Genomic DNA, 19,546 nt, shown 5'->3' on the forward strand with positions numbered 1-19,546 from the left:
CACCTTGAACTGTTCATGGGAATATTTCAAACCTCCACGTAAGAACAATTTCTACGCACGCTTGATAAATAAGGCCCCTGGTCTGGAAAGACAGAAAGAAAAAATGTATCTTTCTTTACACTGCATTTACCACTCATTTATCAAATGAATTCTGTGGGACAAATATGTAAAATACAGTAGTAGCAATATGTCAAACAATTAACACTAAAGAAGTGATCTAACAGGTGGGCAAATTGTAGATCGATCCTCGGGTCATTCAACATTGACTATGATAGTAAAACTAGTTAGGTAACTAAAAACCTGCAAAATAGGATTGTGTAAAGGGTGGCCGAATGTCCCATATTAGCCGGGAGGTCCCTTATATTAGGCCTAATTGATTTGTCCCAAACGTGACCTCCCTTGTCCCGTATATACATCATCAGTGCTGGTCACGACACATGAGAATGATCACCGACACTTGTCATCAGTCCCATCCCCTCAAGCGCATTGTATACGTTAAGAAAATGCGACAATTAATCTAGCTATCATTATGACAAATGGCTTCAAACAATACACTGTATATTCACACATACCCGCACTGCTGCGGCAGGCCACCTTTTGTCTCGGCGTAGGTTATTTAATAGTGACAAAGTTGGCAACCCTAGTTGTGTAACATCTACACTGGAAACCTTACATAAACCCACATTCGCGTACGGTAAATCGTTAGCAACACAGTAGGCCTTTTTCCACAACTAGCTATAATGTTCATACGATGCCTCGTCAAACTCAAATGTTTAATTAATGTGATAAACGACGCCTCTGACTACTTTCGTGAAGCAACTCTGACCTTGTCAAGAAAGACAGGCTCTGCACTTACGGGATGCACTAGACAGCTATGCTTCATCTTAAAACTAACTATAAACGCCTCGACTCCTGTGAACAATGCCTACCACAAATAATCTCAAATTGTTTTTGATTTTACCTTTCAAATGAGATTGTGGGATGTAACCGGCGACATTCACATGGACTTCAGTTGTTACCGCAGTCGCAGAAAAACAACGTAGTAAGCATGGTATGTCACATGATCATCGGGCGACTTGTTGATTGGCTACTTTCTTTTGCCTACTTCTGCCATCGTCCGTTAGCCTGGTCCTAACCAGACCCTCGTACATTTAATTTGTACAGAGGGGCTGTGTCTACTACCGCGCACTTTATGAAGTACACTGCGATACAGTGCCCTGCAAAACAGTGCACTTACATATTCAGTGCACTCTGTCGCTGATAAGTGCTGTCTCAAATGGAAGACTGCTACATTAAACACTTGGTGGAAGTGCTCTGCTCGCCACACCCGCAAAACCTGCCAAACTGAACGCGCTTCTCCACTAACGTGGAAAAAGCTGCCGAAAGGGCTCCTCCTTTTCTGCTACGTAGCCAAGATGGCGCCCGTCTAGGGCGAGTAGTGTCCATCGTTGTACACTGTTTTTTTGGACCGTTTGCAGTGCGCCATCCTGGTACTTTCAGTGCACTGAATTATTCTGGTTTTGTGAGTGAAGCGCCCTAAGCACTGAAAGTCAGTGCTCGAAGTGCACAAGTGCGCGGTAGTAGACACAGCCTGGGTCTGGGATCTCTCGATTGACAAACGTTAACTTCCTTGAAGGCGGGTTCTCTGTTGAAGTTTAAAACTATTGGATCCGCCCAGAGCCACTCTGATTTGCCATAACCAATGACAAGCGTTCGCCTTAGCCAACTCCTTCACCACTACTGTAACGGAGCTAACTGCCGTAGCTGGAAAATCAAACTTTTCCCGAACCCCGTGGGGAGGAGGGCCACAACATCATGGCCACCAACAAAACTCAGCAAGGAATGTTCTTGTTCCGGCTTTAACCTATATTTGGCAGCGTTGTCACAACCGCAGAATAGTTTCGCTCGCATCTTTCTCCGCAGCCATTACTGAACTACTCAAACAAATGCACGACATTAACTTCATCGTTCTCAGCCACTCCCTCTGTTCGCTGATTGGACCTACAAAAAATGTGTTTCTGGAAACCGACTTCAGAGCCAAGCTCCCAGACCTAGTACAGAAGCAAAATCCAAATTGAGCGAAAGTACGTAGGAGGGCAGAGCCAGGCTAATCGTTCTTGCCCTGAGATAAATTATTGATAATAACGTTCAAGAATAGTGGCATTATCACACTGAGGTGTGCCATTTACAACAGTTTATTGATTCGACACTGATTCATTTAAATAATGTCTACAGGCGGGGACGTCGCAGCGACATATGTTAAAAAATATTTTAAAACCATACTACTAGTACGTCGTCGCCAAACAACACATTTACATAAGCCCTACATTTAGTCATTTAGCAGACGCTTTTATCCACAGCGATTTACAGAGAAAGCTTTACAAAAAGTGCATAGGTCAATGATCATAAACAACGAGATTTCCCCAAAAACATTGCGGGTTGCCAAATCAGCAATATTGCATTATTGCACTTAACTTGTCTTAGGTTAGTATAGGTTTAAACGGTTAGTATATGTTATTATGTGTACGTATTAGAGGTTTAGTATACTGTATTGAATATTGTATATTATTTGTATATTGGGAGGTTTACTATATTTGAGCTTATCATAGATGTAATCTATGTTCTGTGTATTTATATGTTATGTTATGCCAGGTTGCTTTGCGTTGTCTTGTCCTAAGAATTTCAGTGCCCAGTCTGACCCTGTGTCGTTCTGTCCCTCTGACAAGACTTGAACAAGAGAGATAGGGAGGAGGAGACGTTCTGCTTCAGCAGAAGGACTCCGGCACCATGGGCCTTCTGGGAGTTTGCACATGGAGCGGACGCGCTGAAGGTCTCCCAAACAGCACATCCTGGTTGAGCTACTGCCCTCCAGGCCCATCAGATGCCCCTATCTGAGCGGAGCCTGGACTATAGTCGACTCAACCCTCCAGGAAGATTTTTCAGGGTTAGCCATCCAGCAAGGAGCGCCAGTAAAAGCCTTCCCCACCGGCCACACAACCACTGCAGACGGTTGACCCAGCCGCTGACGACCTGCATTAAATGCAGACCATCCCATGACTGGGTCGCACCTCCAGCCCAAGTAGAGTGGCCGGTCCTCCCGTACAACTCTCTAAAAGGTTTAAGGTTAGCCATCCAGCGAGAAGGGCCAGTCACAGCCTTCCCAAACCAGTCCACCCCACAACGAGTCATACAAACGGCTAACCTAGCTGCTGATGGTTTGCACACCCGTTCAACCCGGAGTGGGGTGTCGCCAGCCCTTTCAGATCGGGCTCAGTTCCAGTGAGAGAGAAACAAGGTGAGAGAAGATGTGTGTAAAGAGAGTGTGTGTGAGACAGAGTGTGTGTGAAGAGAGAGTGTGTGTTGTCAAAGAATAATATTATAAGTTTACAACCGATATCAAAAAGACAGCCCTGGAACTTCAGCAGAGTTTGATGCAAAGTGTTTATTAGAATCCAAGACAACAGAATGATTCGAACAAACTTGAGCAGATCCCGGGATCAGACTAAAATATTTAAATCCTTTTATATATCAAAACCTTATAATGTCTGTAATTTTGCTATCGGGTTCGATTTTGTTTGTCACAGATGCATTATGCATTTCCCCCACTATTGGTCTCTCACCCTAGGGGCTTCAGGTTACAGTTGCATAAAAACCCTTCTATTTTTTAGGCTTGCTCCGACCTTGAAGGCCAGCTACACTAGGGTCCTTGGAATAGGCCGTAAATTTGCCTCATGATAGCTGGGTCTTGTAGTTTTCTTATGGAAGAAGCCTATACACACTAGCCTGACGTTGTCATACTCATAATTCTAGTCAGAATATGAGTCTGGTAACTCTCCGTTGGATAGACCTACAACCAATCAGAGCAACGTAATATGTTGTTTGTTGAAAACGAATTCAACCCAAGCGCTCTTTCGTGACGTTGTTTATTACGTTACTGTTGATCATCTGTCCATCATCGTATAAAGCCCGCCCTGGCAATTTCATTGGTCCGCCCAGCTCCTGGTTTTATATAGTTTGTCCCCAATACGAGCCCCTCCAGACCCAATTTCCCGACCAAATGTTTTTGTGGGCGGGGCTAAATTGGGCTGGAAGCCAGGCTATATACACACAGCCTTCTCTCGCGGCTAATTATCCAGATTTGCACTTTGGGCTTGATATCTTCTACATATTAGTGGCAATACTAATCAGTCAACAACGTTGCATCTGGTTTTCAGTAGTAGAACATATAAAAGTATAAAAGGTGATTAAGAGGTTCATTTTCAATCATATAATCCAGAATCCTTCTCCATCTTCATAATGACAACAGTGTCATGTTATTCCACTTCAGTGTGAGAGAGTGTGTGTGAAGAGAGAGACAGATGTTTTAGAAGAATGAAAGTTGTTCACATACTCATCTAGGCACATTAGTTCAGGACATTTATCCGTCAGGTGTAGCCTGACGTTGTCATACTCATAATTCTAGTCAGAATATGAGTCTGATAACTCTCCGTTGGACTGTGAGTAAGGGGCGTGTTTCAACCGAACTCGTAAAACCAAATCCCCCTTCGCTCAATTGGATAGACCTACAACCAATCAGAGCAAAGTAATATGTTGTTTGTTGAAAACAAATTCAACCCAAGCACTCTTTGGTGACGTGGTTGATTATGTTACTGTTGATCATCTGTCCATCATCGTATAAAGCCCGCCCTGGCAAATTCATTGGTCCGCCCAGCTCCTGGTTTTTTATAGTTTGCCCCCAATACAAGCCCCTCCAGACCCAACTTCCCGACCACATTTATTGTGGGCGGGGCTAAATTGGGCTGGAAGCCAGGCTATATATACACAGCCTTCTCTCGCACCTAATTATCCAGATTTGCACTTTGGGCTTGATATCTTCTACATATTAGTGGCAATACTAATCAGTCAACAACTTTGCATCTGGTTTTCAGTAGTAGAACATATAAAAGTATAAAAGGTGATTAAGAGGTTCATTTTCAATCATATAATCATTCTCCATCTTCATAATGACAACAGTGTGATGTTATTCCACTTCAGTGTGAGAGAGTGTGTGTGAAGAGAGAGACAGATCTTTTAGAAGAAGAAGTTGTTCACATACTCATCTAGGCATCCTGGTTGAGCCAGATTCGTTCATTTCCCGACTCTGTCTTTCTACGAGTCTTTGGATCATTTTTCACGTAACCTGCATAGGCTCTGTAGCTCGAAGAAACGAACGATTCCTTCATTTACCGACTCGGTCTTTCTACGAGTCTTTGGATCCTTTTTTCACGTGACCCGCATTGTATTTTTTAGTAGAGGATTTTTTAGTTTCCTTATTCCCTTTCGCGTGGCCGCTGTTTTAGTAAGACGTGAATGAATGACATTCGCTCAAGTCATCATACTGACTGGTTTCGTTATTTTCACTTTACACTTACAGTTTAGTGCAGTGTAATTGTTTGACGTGATAATTAAATGTTAGTGTGATAATACATGACCAAATCATACAAACTCATGATACATTATTTTAATGCAGGAATTTCTTTTAATAGTATCTGCTGGTGCACTAACCTACATGAGAATAAAATATGTGTTTGCAGTGAACGTATAGCCCCCCTCCCCCCGTTGAAATGAACGAATGTCTCGAAAAAAGATTAGTTCATTTTACTGAACGAGATTCAAAGAACCGAATCAGTAAAATGAACCGAACTTCCAGACTAATATTATTTAAATATATATCATTTACTATTGTGGTTAACAGTTAAAGTATTAATCTTTGTCTTTGCTCCAGATAGACATGTCAACAATCTATCGTCGCGCTTAACATAATATATTTGCCATCATGTCATGTCAGTTTTTACGAAAAATCAAATCTGTTTTAAAATAACGGGAATAAACTATATTAACAACATTTCATGTATGTGTAACAACCATTTGCTGAACTTGCTACAACAGGGCAGGCAACTCAAGCCATTTCTCCCTGTGCTCATTCAATATAAGGCCGAATCCCAATACTCCCCCTTACCCCTTCCCCTTACCCCTTCCCCTTAGTTTTGCGCGTTCCCGTGAGAGCTGGTGGTGTCCCAATACTCTTTTGGAGCTAGGGGAAGGGCTAAGACTAAGGGGTATACACCCCTTAAAACTAAGTAAGATCGGGAGCTTACTTAAAACCTAGGGCTATGTGAAAACTGCGCGACCGGCAACAATGGCGACCAAATCATCCAGGGAGTCCGAAAAATGTTATATTATCGGCTTAATTAATTGATAAAAAAATTATGACAGTCTTGTTTTGTGTTATATACAGTCATGAACATATATATTTGCAACCATTTTCCTAATTGAAACGTTTCTAAAAATCGCTAGTTTGGTACGCTAATGTTACAGTTCTGGATTGCACAACAGTCCCGCATTTCTTTGACTAGCATGTCTACAGTTCTAAGTAAACTCCATTAGCAGCGAATTTAATTTAACATCAGTGCATAACGCTACTTGCTTTGGAGATATCGATACGTGCTAGATGACGTACCTGTAACCAAGTGGCGTCCCATTTCCTAGGGATATGTAGCCCTTACCCCTTACTTTCGAGGGCCAAGGGCTAGGGGTAAATTAAGGGGAAGGGGTAAGGGGGAGTATTGGGATTCAGCCTAAGTCTATGGCTCATTCAGCTCAATGTAAACCGGCTATCGGCCAATGTGAACTTTTGTGCTCGCGCCTAGTATCCGCGAACACATTTGCAGGCAACTTTTATTGATGTAGGCAAATAAATGGGGTGCTAGTTTACCCATTTCGGATTGGTTTCAAACTTAAGCAAAAATCAGGAAAAATTATTCTATGAAAAAGCTAGTAGTGTGAGCCAGGTTCGAGAATCGAACACATTTTTTTGGAGGAGATAGTTTTGTAAATGTTGACTGGAGTTAATAGAATACGACCGGAAGAGTTGGGAACCCAACCGTAAATGCAATACCACCTACATCCACCTACGTTGCTCCAAGCCGAGGGGCGAGGGGTGGGGGCAGAGAATGTCTAATGTCCTTAAACAGGCTCTGGTAGGGGTGTGTATGTCTAGACTAGGATAGGGGCGGGGTAGAAAGAGGAAACACAAAGGTGGGGGCTGGTATAAGACGGGAGGCATTTCACGGCTTCCTGTCTGTTCTTTACCACTCTGAGACTCGCACACTCCTCAGCTCCGTAAAGGGGCTGAGAGAAGGTGACTTTTTGTGCACGGAGAACTTCAAAACCAGGCAATGCTTTTTCTACGGAGAAGCATTTCTTTCAGACAACTATTGTAACTAAACATATAACACATTTCCAACAAGCATATTTACAAACATTTAAAGCTAGGTTTTTGCATCGAAAAACCTTTGACGGCCGTCTGTGAAAGATCGTCTGTCACGTAATCTGTCTACAACATTGTTTTAATACCATTAATAACCATAATTGTAGCTTATCTCAAACGTTCTACCAACGAATTGTACTCGAGTTCCTCCTTCCCGTGGTCATTCAACCTTTATTTCCTAAACCAGACAGATCAAAATTGAGGCCAAAGATCCTACTGCACATACTTGATCCTTGCCTCTCTGACGCCTGACTACAAAGATAATAATTTCAGCGCGTCAGCTCCGCTTCAGCCCTCAGACCTTGTTTGGTACCTTCACATTGGTCTGATGCCCCCAGTCTGAGTTATCTTATCCCACATCCCAGGTTTGACACGTTCTGCCGACCGTGGGTGTAGCCCCAATCCAGATTTTGATTTCTCAATCTCTGGTTGACATCCCAGTTTTTTGACACGTTTTGCCAAAACTGGATGTGTCCCCTATACTTCAGGTTTAGCCAAAGCCATATCTGAGTCCTCAAGCCTCCCTGTGCTGGCCTTTCTATGTACTGTAATAGCACAGGGGTCCATTTAAAGAACTTTATTGCAGACAAACAATACATATATGAAACATACAATGTGCATGCTGAAATCACACTCACGCCACATTCATTTAGAAGAATATTTGTCAAATCATGTTAGCCTTATTTCTAAATGCATAAATAAAACTTACCAGCTTTACTTTGTGCAGAAATAAAGACAATCTCGTCGCGGGTCACCAACTGAAGAAGAATACTTGTTTCAAAAGGATTTCTCAAAAAGTAGTCGAAGACAGAATATCTTTCAAAATCAAGGAAGCTTGATGTGTTTATTCAGTAATGCGGCAGCAGTACACATAAGACAAAAAAGCATTTCACATATCTTGGACATCCTCATTTATAGTCTAATTTGAGGAAAATCCCCTGCCCTGCATGCTGTGTTTTCACAATCTTCTAATTTAGAAGGTTCTAGAAGGTTTCTTCCCATGTTTTGGTTACAACCATCCTGTCATAGATAACCCTAACATGCCTGTGAATAACTCACTATCTCTAATGTTCCCTTATAACCTCCTCTCCTATGTTCCCATTTTCCCTGAGACCCAAGTTCTCCCCATACTTCCTTCAAACTTAAGTCTGTCCAGCTGCTAACCCCCGGAAGCTTCCATGTTTTTTTTTGCAAACATAAATCATTACACAAGGTACAGATACAGTACATGAGTAAACATAAATGCATTAACAAACCCAAAAAAACATAATATACAAAAAATAAAACATTTCACCAATGCTAACTTCTCTCAGGGGTCCAGTCAAGTTTCAAATCTGACATGTGTTTGTGTAGATGTAGGGCATTTGAAGATTTAAGAAACGTAAGCGAATCTAAATAAAGTGACACCTCATTTAAGAATCTTCTAAACATGGGAGGGGCTTTCAACCATTTGTACATGAAATATTTGGCCAGAATTATTAAATTATTATTATTATTAAAAGAAATTCACAATTTTTGTCCTCCATTATAAACCCGAATCTGACATAACTGTAATTTAGTGGTGGCATAATTAAATTATTATCTAATATCCAATTTTGAAAATCCTTCCAGAATAAGGCAGATCTATTACAGGAAAAGAACAAATGTTCAGTAGTTTCTATCTCTATCTTGCAGAAATTACATTCATTTGAGCCTACCTTAAATCTGAGGCGTAGAAATTCATTAGAGGGATAAATGTCAATGATTATCTTAAAGTGTACTTCATTTGTCTTAGGGGATATAGTGAAAAGTAGATATTTACTCCTGATTCTTTTCTTCTCACTGCTAGTGTAATTTTTCAACATATATCTTCTTTTTAAAGATGAGGGAAAACATTCTACAGTAAGACAGGATCTTATGAATTGGTTGTCTCATTTCCTGTCCAAAAAAGAACAACCCCTAATTCTCAGTGAGTTTAATCTAGGTACTAGCTCTGAATATGTTAAGGACCCCCTGATAATAAAAATAAGAGCTGGTGGAATTGCCTTAATCACTGTATAATATTCTCTATCAGTACACAGTACATTATATTTAAGTTTAAACTCATCTAACATGTTTCCACAAGCATCCATAAGATGTTGAACAGACCATATCCCTTGTTCCTTCCATTCTTTGAAATAAAATGATTTATTTTTATTTAGTACACACCTGTTACCAGTGTTTCCCGCACAAAGACTAATTTGTGGCGGTGCGCCACAGAATCAACACCGGCCGCCACACATTGCGTTTCATAAAACATTTTTCTTTATCGCTATTTAGGTTAAAACACGCAGCGTATTCGTTCAGCTGCATTTCCTTTCCCCTGCTCTCCCTCCGTCTCTCTGTCACTCATGCGTCTTTCCCACATATGCACACAGTCACAACGTCAGCACACGTTGGCAACAATGCATACATATGCCGTTCTAGTAAGACCGACAGCTATATCAGCGAGCCTTCAGCATTAGTGCCGTAGCTAACAGTCGAGGAAAGTTGAGGCTACTTTTTGCTAGGTACCTTACTCACATTTACATTTAGTCATTTAGCAGACGCTCTTATCCAGAGCGACTTACAGTACTCGAAGTTTCCCCTTCGTTCTTTTGGTGAGAAGTCTCAAGAGCTAGCTACTTACTCGGCGTCATGGAGCCGACCAGTTAAATAGTTGTTTAGCACTAGCGTTGCTACATGCATAATGCAGAAATGATGTTAGTTGTTGTTAATTTGTGAAGATGTGAATCATTTTGGATTAATATTTAATGTACCAAATTAACTGTGTAACGAATTATTAACGAAGGAATTATTACGACCCCCCCCCCCCCCACCCGGTCTGACAACCCCCACCCCTCCCCGCCACAATTAGATTTCTAATCTGTGGGAAACAGATTACAAGTCCTCTGTAGTTTCCAATAACAGAGGACTTGTTGGTGAAAATCTGACAACTTGACTGGCAGTTTAAGGATATCAAAGTCACATTTGAGCAAAAATTCTATACATCTGAAATCCATAAAGATTTTTGAAGGTAGGTTGAACCAGACACTCTCATATATTCTCGCTCTGTAAACATTTAAATTTCAATGTGCCATTCATTGGGTCAAAGTCAATGACATTCAGTCCCCCCTCTTCCACCGATTTAATAATATAATTCTTTCTAATGTAATGATGTTTATTCTTCCAAATAAAATCAAAAATAATTTGGTTCATTGGCCTTCCATCTTAGATAATAATATCCCACCGAATATAGATAAATCCCTTTGAAACCATGTATTCAGAATTGTCCTATTCTTCTTCAAAATACTTTCAATATTGGATGTTGTCCTATGATCTAAATCCTTAGAAATATTAATTCCCAAATATTTTACTTCATTCTTAATAGGTATGTTATGTATAGCGATAAATGGTGTATCATGTATTGCCATTCATTTGCATTTCTTCAAATTTAGGCATAGCCCTGAAGGCTTTGAGAAGACCGAAATGGCTTCCAAAGATGTTGGTATCTGTGCAGCATTCTTAATGAAAAGGGTTGTGTCAGCTGACTTATAACCAATTAACTTCCCAGTACATTCAATTGTTGAATTTTGTCATTTTGCTTTATCCAAATTGCCAATAGTTCTGTAGCCATAATGAAGAGAAGAGGTGAAGCTGGGCACCCCTGCCTCAAATCCCCTCCTCGCCTCAAATCTTTTGCATGCACCCAGTGTTAATAGTACTGAACTATTTATATCATCATACAACATTCCTATCACCTTCTGAACATTTTCACCAAAACCAAAATGTTCCAATGCTTTCAAAATAAAGGGTTGTTCCACCCTGTCAAATGCTTTGCAAAAGTCTAAAAACAGAATTAAACCCTCATCTTCAATTTTGTCCCTATAGCCTAACAAATCTAAAACTAATCTTATGTTGTTTTGGATAGATCACCCTTGAAGGAAGCCCGATTGCGATTTACAAATAATTTGTGACATACCCTCTTTCAACCTATTGGCAATGACACGGGTACATATCTTATAATCAACATTAAGTAAGGTTATAGGTCTAAGGTTATCTATGCATCTTTTATTCTAACCAGGTTTAGGAAGTATAATGTTATTAATCCTTGTCTCATTGTAGGCATCAGTGTCTTATATTCAATACATTCCTTCACAGCATAAAACAATAAATCCTTTATATCCTCCCAAAATAATTTATAAAAAATGTAGGTTAACCCATCTTGACCTGGATATTTTCCAAATGAAATACTTGTAACTGCATTACTTAGTTCCTACAGGTGAATCTCAGAGTCACATAGTGCCTTAAACTCAGTATTAATTTTAGGAATATACTGTACGTTTTTATTTTCTCAAAGAAAGTCTTTGAATCCACCCTGGAATAAGAGGAAGAGCATAAGTCTGCATAAAATCTAAACATCTCCTCAGATGTTAATTTAAGATCTGTCATTTATCATGAGTACATTTACAGCATTCCTTTCTTGTCTTCTTTTTTCTAATCTACAGAAATATGAAGTGTTTTTTTCCCCTTCTTCTAACCATCTTGCTCTTGACCTTACAAAAGCTCCATGTGCTCTATTCAGATATAGCTCATCCAATTTAGATCGCAGATTTATACATTTATTTCCCTTTACTTCCGACATTGACATCTCCTTACAGCATTCATCAATGTCTTAGATCAGTTTGAGTTCACACGCCTTCCTTTCTTTATTTCTCTTTTTCCCAAATTGGATTGAAAATTGTCTCACCCTATACTTAAAGAATTCCCATCTATTGCTATAGCTTCCAATTGATGAATCAAATCTAATATCAAATTCTTGATTGTGTCACAATATTCTATACTTTTTAAAAGGTCTGCATTAAACTTCCAATAGACATTCCGCTTATCAAAACCAGTTTGTGGTTCCAGATCAAGTCGAACTAAACAGTGATCCGTTTAAGGTGTACTTGATATTGACACCTGTGATACATATTGTACAATTTCAGGTGTCGATAACCATAAATCAATTCTAGACTTTAACTCTCATTAGGTTTTATCCATGAGAACTGTCTGACCCTGGTTTTTTCTTATCCAAATATTAATAAGTGAATGGGTATTAACAAACCTTTGAAATGTTAGATTATAATGATTATTGGTAAGTTTACATGGCCATCTGTCAAGACAGTCATCTGGCTCCATATTAAAATCTCCACCCATCAAAACCAAATCTGTGTGATACAGATCCTTATAGAGAGTAACAACATCAGTAATCCCTGTCAATAATATTATATTTTCTGTATTATTGTTATAACCATTAATGTTTAACAAAATAAGGAAAGAGCCTTCTATACTGATGATAACTACCAACCAATGACCGTCTTTATCAGCTTTATGAGAAACCACTGTTCCAGGGTTCCTATTAAAACAAATCGCAACTCCTTCAGATTTATTTGTACCATGGCTGAACAAAATCTTGTCTCCCCACTGATTTGACCAGAATATGGTGTCAGAGGCGCCTGAGTGAGTTTCTTGTAGGAAAGTAAACTGTGTTCTCTGTCCTTTGCAAACGAGATAAGAGATAAGTTGGTTTTCAAAAAAGACATTTTCTGATTGAACGAGCAGCAATACAAATAATACATTTGTATTAGCACAAGTGTGCTGATGCTGCGGTGTTCTCGGCTAATGCTGCGGTGTTCTCGGCTAATGCTGGTGTGTTCTCGGCTGATGTTGGTGGTTTGAACCAATGCTGTTGTGTTGTAAGTAGTGCTGTCAGTTAAACGCGTTATTAACGGCGTTAACGCAAACCCAAATTAATGGCGTCAATTTTTTTATCGCGCGATTAACACTCTTTTTGACCTAGCAAACTTTGTAGTTTTTTTCACATTCTGTTGCAACAACCACTGACGTAAGAAAAACTACAATAACACACTGGATCTAGCTGGACCGGAAACAAAACAATAGGCACGCCAGACACACTTGTTTGGGCTTGCGAGCCGGCTGAAGAGTAGTAGCAGAGCCCGTTTACGGATATTAGACATTCTCTGGTAGTAGGCTAACGTTACGTTTTGAGTTGATTGCCAGCGCAAGACGCCGAATGGATGCCAATAAGATTCTGAATGGAAAGTTTACTTTTAAAAGGTTGCCAAATGGTTCCATCGACAAGACCAAAGTGATCAGTGTGTTCTGTCGTTGTGAACTGAGCTATCATCGCAGCACGTCGTGGAGTCTAAAATACCATGTTGATGGCCAAGCACACAGCTGATGCGAATTCTCCGCCCGCTCGTCAAAGCAAGGCGATTGCAATGTTGTTTTCAATAAAAAAAAAACATTTGCACGAAGCAATCCAAACCACTTTTCCATGTTGATAAGAGCATTAAAATTTGAAAAAAAAATTGATGAAAAAGAAATCAAGGGACAGTTAGAATTTATAAAAATGTGCGATTAAATGCGATTAATCGCGAGTTAACTATGACATTAATGCGATTAATTGCGATTAAATATTTTTATCGTTTGACAGCTCTAGTTGTAAGTAGTAGATTGTTTTTTGAAATGTAGCGTTTTTATAAATGTTTCGTTTTTGTTAATGTCGTTGTGTTGTGTGTTAATGTTGTGTTTTCAACTTTTGTTTGTTTTCGCTAATGTTGCTGTGGTGTGCACCCGTTGGCCACCGTACGTATCAGACAGATTAATGTAGAATTGTAGTTCTCTAAAGTCACTGTTGTAGTTGTCATGGTCAAGTGTGCAGACTTGGGTTTACGTACTCGCAATATCGATCAAAATACAACTTGGATACAAAATACAAAACTGTTTAATAGACATACACGTTGACATGTGTAAAAACGTTTTATTATATTACTCAAAGGGCCCTATCTTGCACCCAGCGCAATTGACTTTGTCAGCAACGCAAGTATCATTCCTAGTTTGTGGTGGGGAGACAGTCAGTGTCCCTGATGGAGGTGGGGAGCGGATTCCACCATTGGGGGGCCAGGCAAGAGAAGAGCTTGTGTTGGGACCGGGCGGTCTTGAGCAGTGGGACCACCAGGCGGTTGTCTGAAGAAGACCGTAGGTGACGGGTGGGGGTGTAAGGTTGCAGGAGAGACTTGATGTAGTCGGGTGCAGTCCCATTCACTGCTCGGAAGGTCAGTACCAGGGTCTTGAATCTGATATGGGCGTTGATGGGTAGCCAGTGGAGAGAGATGAGGAGCGGGGTAACATTGGGAGCGTCTGGGTAGATTGTAGACCAGGCGGGCCGCTGCATTTTGAATCCTCTGAAGAGGGCGGGTTGCACATGCTGGGAGACCAGTGAGCAGCAAGTTGCAGTAGTCCAACTTGGAGAGGACCAGTGCTTGGACTAGCAGCTGGGTGGAGTGCTCAGACAGGTATCTCCTGATCTTTCGGATGTTGTAGAGGGTGAATCTACAAGACCGGGAGACTGCAGCAATGTGGGCCGTGAGGGAGAGCTCGTCATCCATGATAACCCCAAGGTTCCTGGCATAGGATGAAGGGGTCACCGTCGCAGATCCCAGGGTGATTGACAGATTGTGGGAGATGGAGGGTTTAGCCGGGATGATGAGAAGTTCTGTTTTGGCGAGGTTCAGCTGGAGGTGGTGCTCGGTCATCCAGGTGGAGATGTCTGCGAGGCAGGCCTCAATCCTAGCTGAGATCCCCGGATCAGTCGGGGGGAACGACAGGTACAGCTGCGTGTCGTCAGCGTAGCAGTGGTAGGAGAAGCCGTGGGAGGTGATGATTGGTCCAAGTGAGGTGGTGTACAGAGAGAAGAGGAGGGGTCCAAGGACAGAGCCTTGTGGGACACCAGTGGAGAGCTGGAGAGGGCCTGACAGTTTGCCTCCCCAGGACACCTGGTAGGATCTTCCCGACAGGTAGGATGAGATCCACTGGAGTGCAGTGCCAGTGATGCCCATCTCAGAAAGTCTGGAGAGCAGGATCTGGTGGTTAACCGTATCAAACGCTGCAGAAAGGTCCAGCAGAATGATGACGGATGACCTGGAAGCCACTCTGGCAGACTGGAGGGCAGTGGTGACTGAAAGAAGGGCAGTCTCTGTGGAGTGGCCAGTCCTGAAGCCCGATTGGTTAGGGTCAAGCAGGTTGTTCTGAGAGAGAAAGTTTGACAGTTGGTTAGATACAGCACGTTCAATTGTTTTTGAAAAAAAGGGTAGCAGTGATACCGGTCTGTAGTTCTGGAGGACGGCAGGGTTAAGGGAGGGTTTGTTGAGTAGAGGAGTAACTTTGGCCTGTTTGAAGGCAGAGGGAAAGGTGCCGGAGGTAAGAGAGGAGTTAAGGCAGGTTCGGACTGGCCATCGGGAGTCTCGGGAGATTTCCCGAACGGCCGGTCAAACAAACGGCAGCTACGGCCACGGCACTATTCAAGAAAAAAAATCTAAATAGTTTACGCTCACTTTTAGGGACGACCTTAATACTATTCAACTGTTTAACTGGAGCGATCCAAAATCCAAAGGGTGGGGGTGGGCATTTCCCCCGTGTAAACTTGAGCGGTGCACTTGTCTGTCCATTTTAACAGATTGGTCAAAAATCAATCGTTTTCCGGGTACAGCAAGCATATGCTGCACAATGTAGAAGTATAGAATACATGTTTACGCCGTCAAAAGACGGAGAGAGTTTGCAGCCCGAAGATGCGGCTGTACCAGAGGCACCAGGTGCAAGTAGCTGTAAGCTGCTGTCATTTCGACATTTAGAAAATTCAAATATCATTCCAAACCATATTGTTTTAATTTTTCTTAAAACATTATACATTTGAAATTGCTGTTAGCCAATATATAGGCTATACATTTTAAAAGAAGTAATAGAAATGGCCAAGAGAAATAGGCACTCATCTTAATATGCACAACATGTTTTTTGGCTTCAAATAATAAATGTGCTATGTGGCTCAAATACAATTGTCTTGATTTTTTGTTCTGTTTATTAAAGCAGGCACAGGTGACACAGGGAAAGAGATGGAGGCTGCTGTGCTGACAGGGTCCAGTGGAAAGATTATGACAGGTGCAGCACTAAAACTGTACACAAGAGTCAGTCTGTTACAGTTTTTTACAATCGCTATGACAGTTTTTTTCAATACCTAAAAACACGTTTTCTAAACCCTTAACGCACCAACACACCCACCACACACAATTGGCAAAACAGTTAATTTCATGCTCAAAATCACACATTGTAAACTAAACTCAAACATTAATTGTCATAACACAAAAATACACTAAACATGACACCATGTCTACCAAACACTAACACATGTTCTCTTTTCACAGGAACATTTAGTCAATCATAGCACAATGTCATAAAAAACACTAACATCAGATGGAATTACAGAAACTGCATTCTTTTACGTAAATGTGTCAGGTCTCACATTATGTAGACAATAGATTGTGTTTGCAATGCAGTTTGTTTTGAAGCCTCAAAATTTTTGTTTTGTTGGGTTTAGTAAACCACCACACATTCTAACTCCTCTCCCTCTCCCTTGTCCCACCCCTCTCCCTTGTCCTGGTACTTGTCTTCCTCTCCTTCGTGCAGGTATTACTGTATTCTTACTTTCTTCGTGTTGCTCTGTATTGTTTTTTTTCCACACAAGATCTGCACAAAGAGCTCCACTTTGCAGTTTATATACCATATAGTCATGCGATTGAAAGAACCTCAACACCATAGTGTTTCCTAGATGGGAATCAACTGTAATTTATAGTATTTGCATAACTTCAACCAGCTTTTTCTCAGTAGCAATGGAATAAAATACAGGGGATTTATTTGTGTTTCAATTCACAATATGAACAGCTGTTCACTTTGACTTTAGCCAATAAATTTGGTTTTGAACATAGTGTCATCTGTTCTGACATACAGTGTTAAAGCATTGGTAAATTGGTCCATAAAAATCGATTGTTTTGGTCTTGGTTTAGCTTGAGTGTAAAAGAAGTTCAAGCATTTAAAATGTGTGTTTACTCTATGCATTTTGTGTCAAGGCAACAATAAATGTGTTAATTGTATAGCCAACACAGGTGGATGTTGTGCTAACTGTGTCAAGAGTTTAGGAAACTTGTTAAAGGTATTGAAAAAAGTGTCATAGCGATTGTAAACAACTGTAACAGGGTTATTATATGGAAATTAGATTTCTTAGTTGAATTTATTGTCATTATTGAATATAGTTAACTGATTATTGTTCTTTTGCTACATCAAATAGTAGATGCAGAAACAGAGACAAGGCGGGCCGGTCTGTGTTTCAAAGTCCCAAGCTGTTTTTCAGTCCCAGTCCGACCCTGAGTTTAGGACATGGAGAAGAAAAGTTATGATGGAGGGGATAGGATCAAGGGGACAGGAGGTGGGGCGATGAGAGAGAATGAGGTCAGAGATCTCTGCCTCGGACAGGGGAGAGAAAGAGTTTAGACATTTAGTTGGGTCAGTCGTGGAGGGTGAGGGGGTAGGAAAGGTGGGTTTACATTTACATTTATTCATTTAGCAGACGCTTTTATCCAAAGCGACTTCCAAGAGAGAGCTTTACAAAGTGCATAGGTCACTGATAATAACAACAAGATAGCCCCAAAGCATTGCAGGTAGCCAAAAACAGAAGTACACATTGTGAACAACCAAAAATAAATGCTAAAGGGAAGAAACCATAAGAGCATGTAGTTAAGCAAATTACAATACACAACATGAATCTCTAAGTGCAAGTGTACCTGTAGGAAAGCAATAAAAATAGGATTAAATATAATACAACAGTTTAAATCAGCTACCACTAACCAACAAGAGCAACAGTCTAAGCAAGAGTCACTGTGATCCTTGAGGAAAGGTGGAGAGACAGTCTGTGTCTCTGATGGAGGTGGGGAGGTGATTCCACCACTGGGGGGCCAGGCAGGAGAAGAGCTTGTGTTGGGACCGGGCGGTCTTGAGCGGTGGGACCAACAGGCGGTTGTCTGAAGAGGACCGTAGGTGGCGGGTGGGGGTGTAAGGCTGCAGGAGAGACTTGATGTAGTCGGGTGCAGTCCCGTTCACTGCTCGGAAGGTCAGTACCAGGGTCTTGAATCTGATGCGGGCCGTTATGGGTAGCCAGTGGAGGGAGATGAGGAGCGGGGTAACGTGGGAGCGTCTGGGTAGATTGTAGACCAGGCGGGCCGCTGCGTTCTGAATCCTCTGAAGAGGGCAGGTTGCGCATGCTGGGAGACCGGCGAGCAGCGAGTTGCTGGAGTCCAACTTGGAGAGGACCATTGCTTGGACAAGCAGCTGGGTGGAGTGCTCAGACAGGTATCTCCTGATCTTCCGGATGTTGTAGAGGGTGAATCTACACGACCGGGAGACCGCAGCAATGTGGGCCGTGAGGGAGAGCTCGTCATCCATGGTAACCCCAAGGCTCCTGGCAGAGGATGAGGGGGTCACCATCACAGATCCCAGGGTGATTGAGAGGTCGTGGGAGATGGAGGGTTTGGCCGGGATAATGAGAAGTTCCGTTTTGGCAAGGTTCAGCTGGAGGTGGTGCTCGGTCATCCAGGCGGAGATGTCTGCGAGGCAGGCCTCAATCCTAGCTGAGATCCCCGGATTCTGTATTCTTTCTTTTGTCTCCACAAATGTATTTGGTGTGTTTACAGACTACTATGACTATGCCTACAGACTACTATTTTACTGTTGATTGTTTTTCTACAGGTACACTTGCACTTTCTGAGTTTCATGTTGTTTAATTTTAACTTGTTTAACTGCATGCTCTTATGGTTCTTCCCTTTGGAACTTATTTGGTTTTCACAATGAATGCTTCATGTTTTGGCTGCTCGCAATGTTATCTCATTATTATGATCAGTGACCTATTCACTTTTGTAAAGCTCTCTCTTGGAAGTCGCTTTGGATAAAAATGTCTGCTAAATGCATAAATGTAAATGTAATGTACTATGTAGCCTACTACAGTGTTTGAAATACGTTCTGATTTTCTGCACAAAATGCAACCTTTACGTAGACAATGTGGTAAAAATACAGTAAATATTTTCAGCAGTGTGCAGTACTAGTCTTGTGTGTTGTCTTTGGTCAACATATTCATTTACTTGTACGTACTATACTGGAACAATATCTCTGACGAAATCAAGCAGGTTATATAATTAGAAAAATAGTTAGTGTAAAAGTGTTTTGCACTAAAATTTTGCACTACAGTGTGTAGTGGTTCAAACAGAGTCCAATTTTATGAACCATGTGTGTCGCTTACGGTGACAGAAATTGGTTTTTATACATGACTGTATAGACCAATTATTTGTTTGTAAA

The 19,546-nt window shown here is 41.3% G+C and overlaps 1 protein-coding gene across 1 annotated transcript in view; it reads right to left on the reverse strand.

Moving 5' to 3' along the window:
* Positions 1 to 1,294, reverse strand: part of tbrg4 (transforming growth factor beta regulator 4) — a 51,959-nt gene extending 50,665 nt beyond the window's left edge. The window contains exon 1 of the mRNA XM_047035494.1: positions 962 to 1,294. The gene's annotated coding sequence lies outside the window, so the exon portion shown is untranslated. The remainder of the gene's footprint in view (positions 1 to 961) is intronic.
* Between the last annotated feature and the right edge of the window lie 18,252 nt (positions 1,295 to 19,546).

The sequence above is a fragment of the Hypomesus transpacificus genome, chromosome 2 (genome assembly GCF_021917145.1).
Source record: "Hypomesus transpacificus isolate Combined female chromosome 2, fHypTra1, whole genome shotgun sequence".
NCBI classification, from domain to species: Eukaryota; Metazoa; Chordata; class Actinopteri; order Osmeriformes; family Osmeridae; genus Hypomesus; species Hypomesus transpacificus.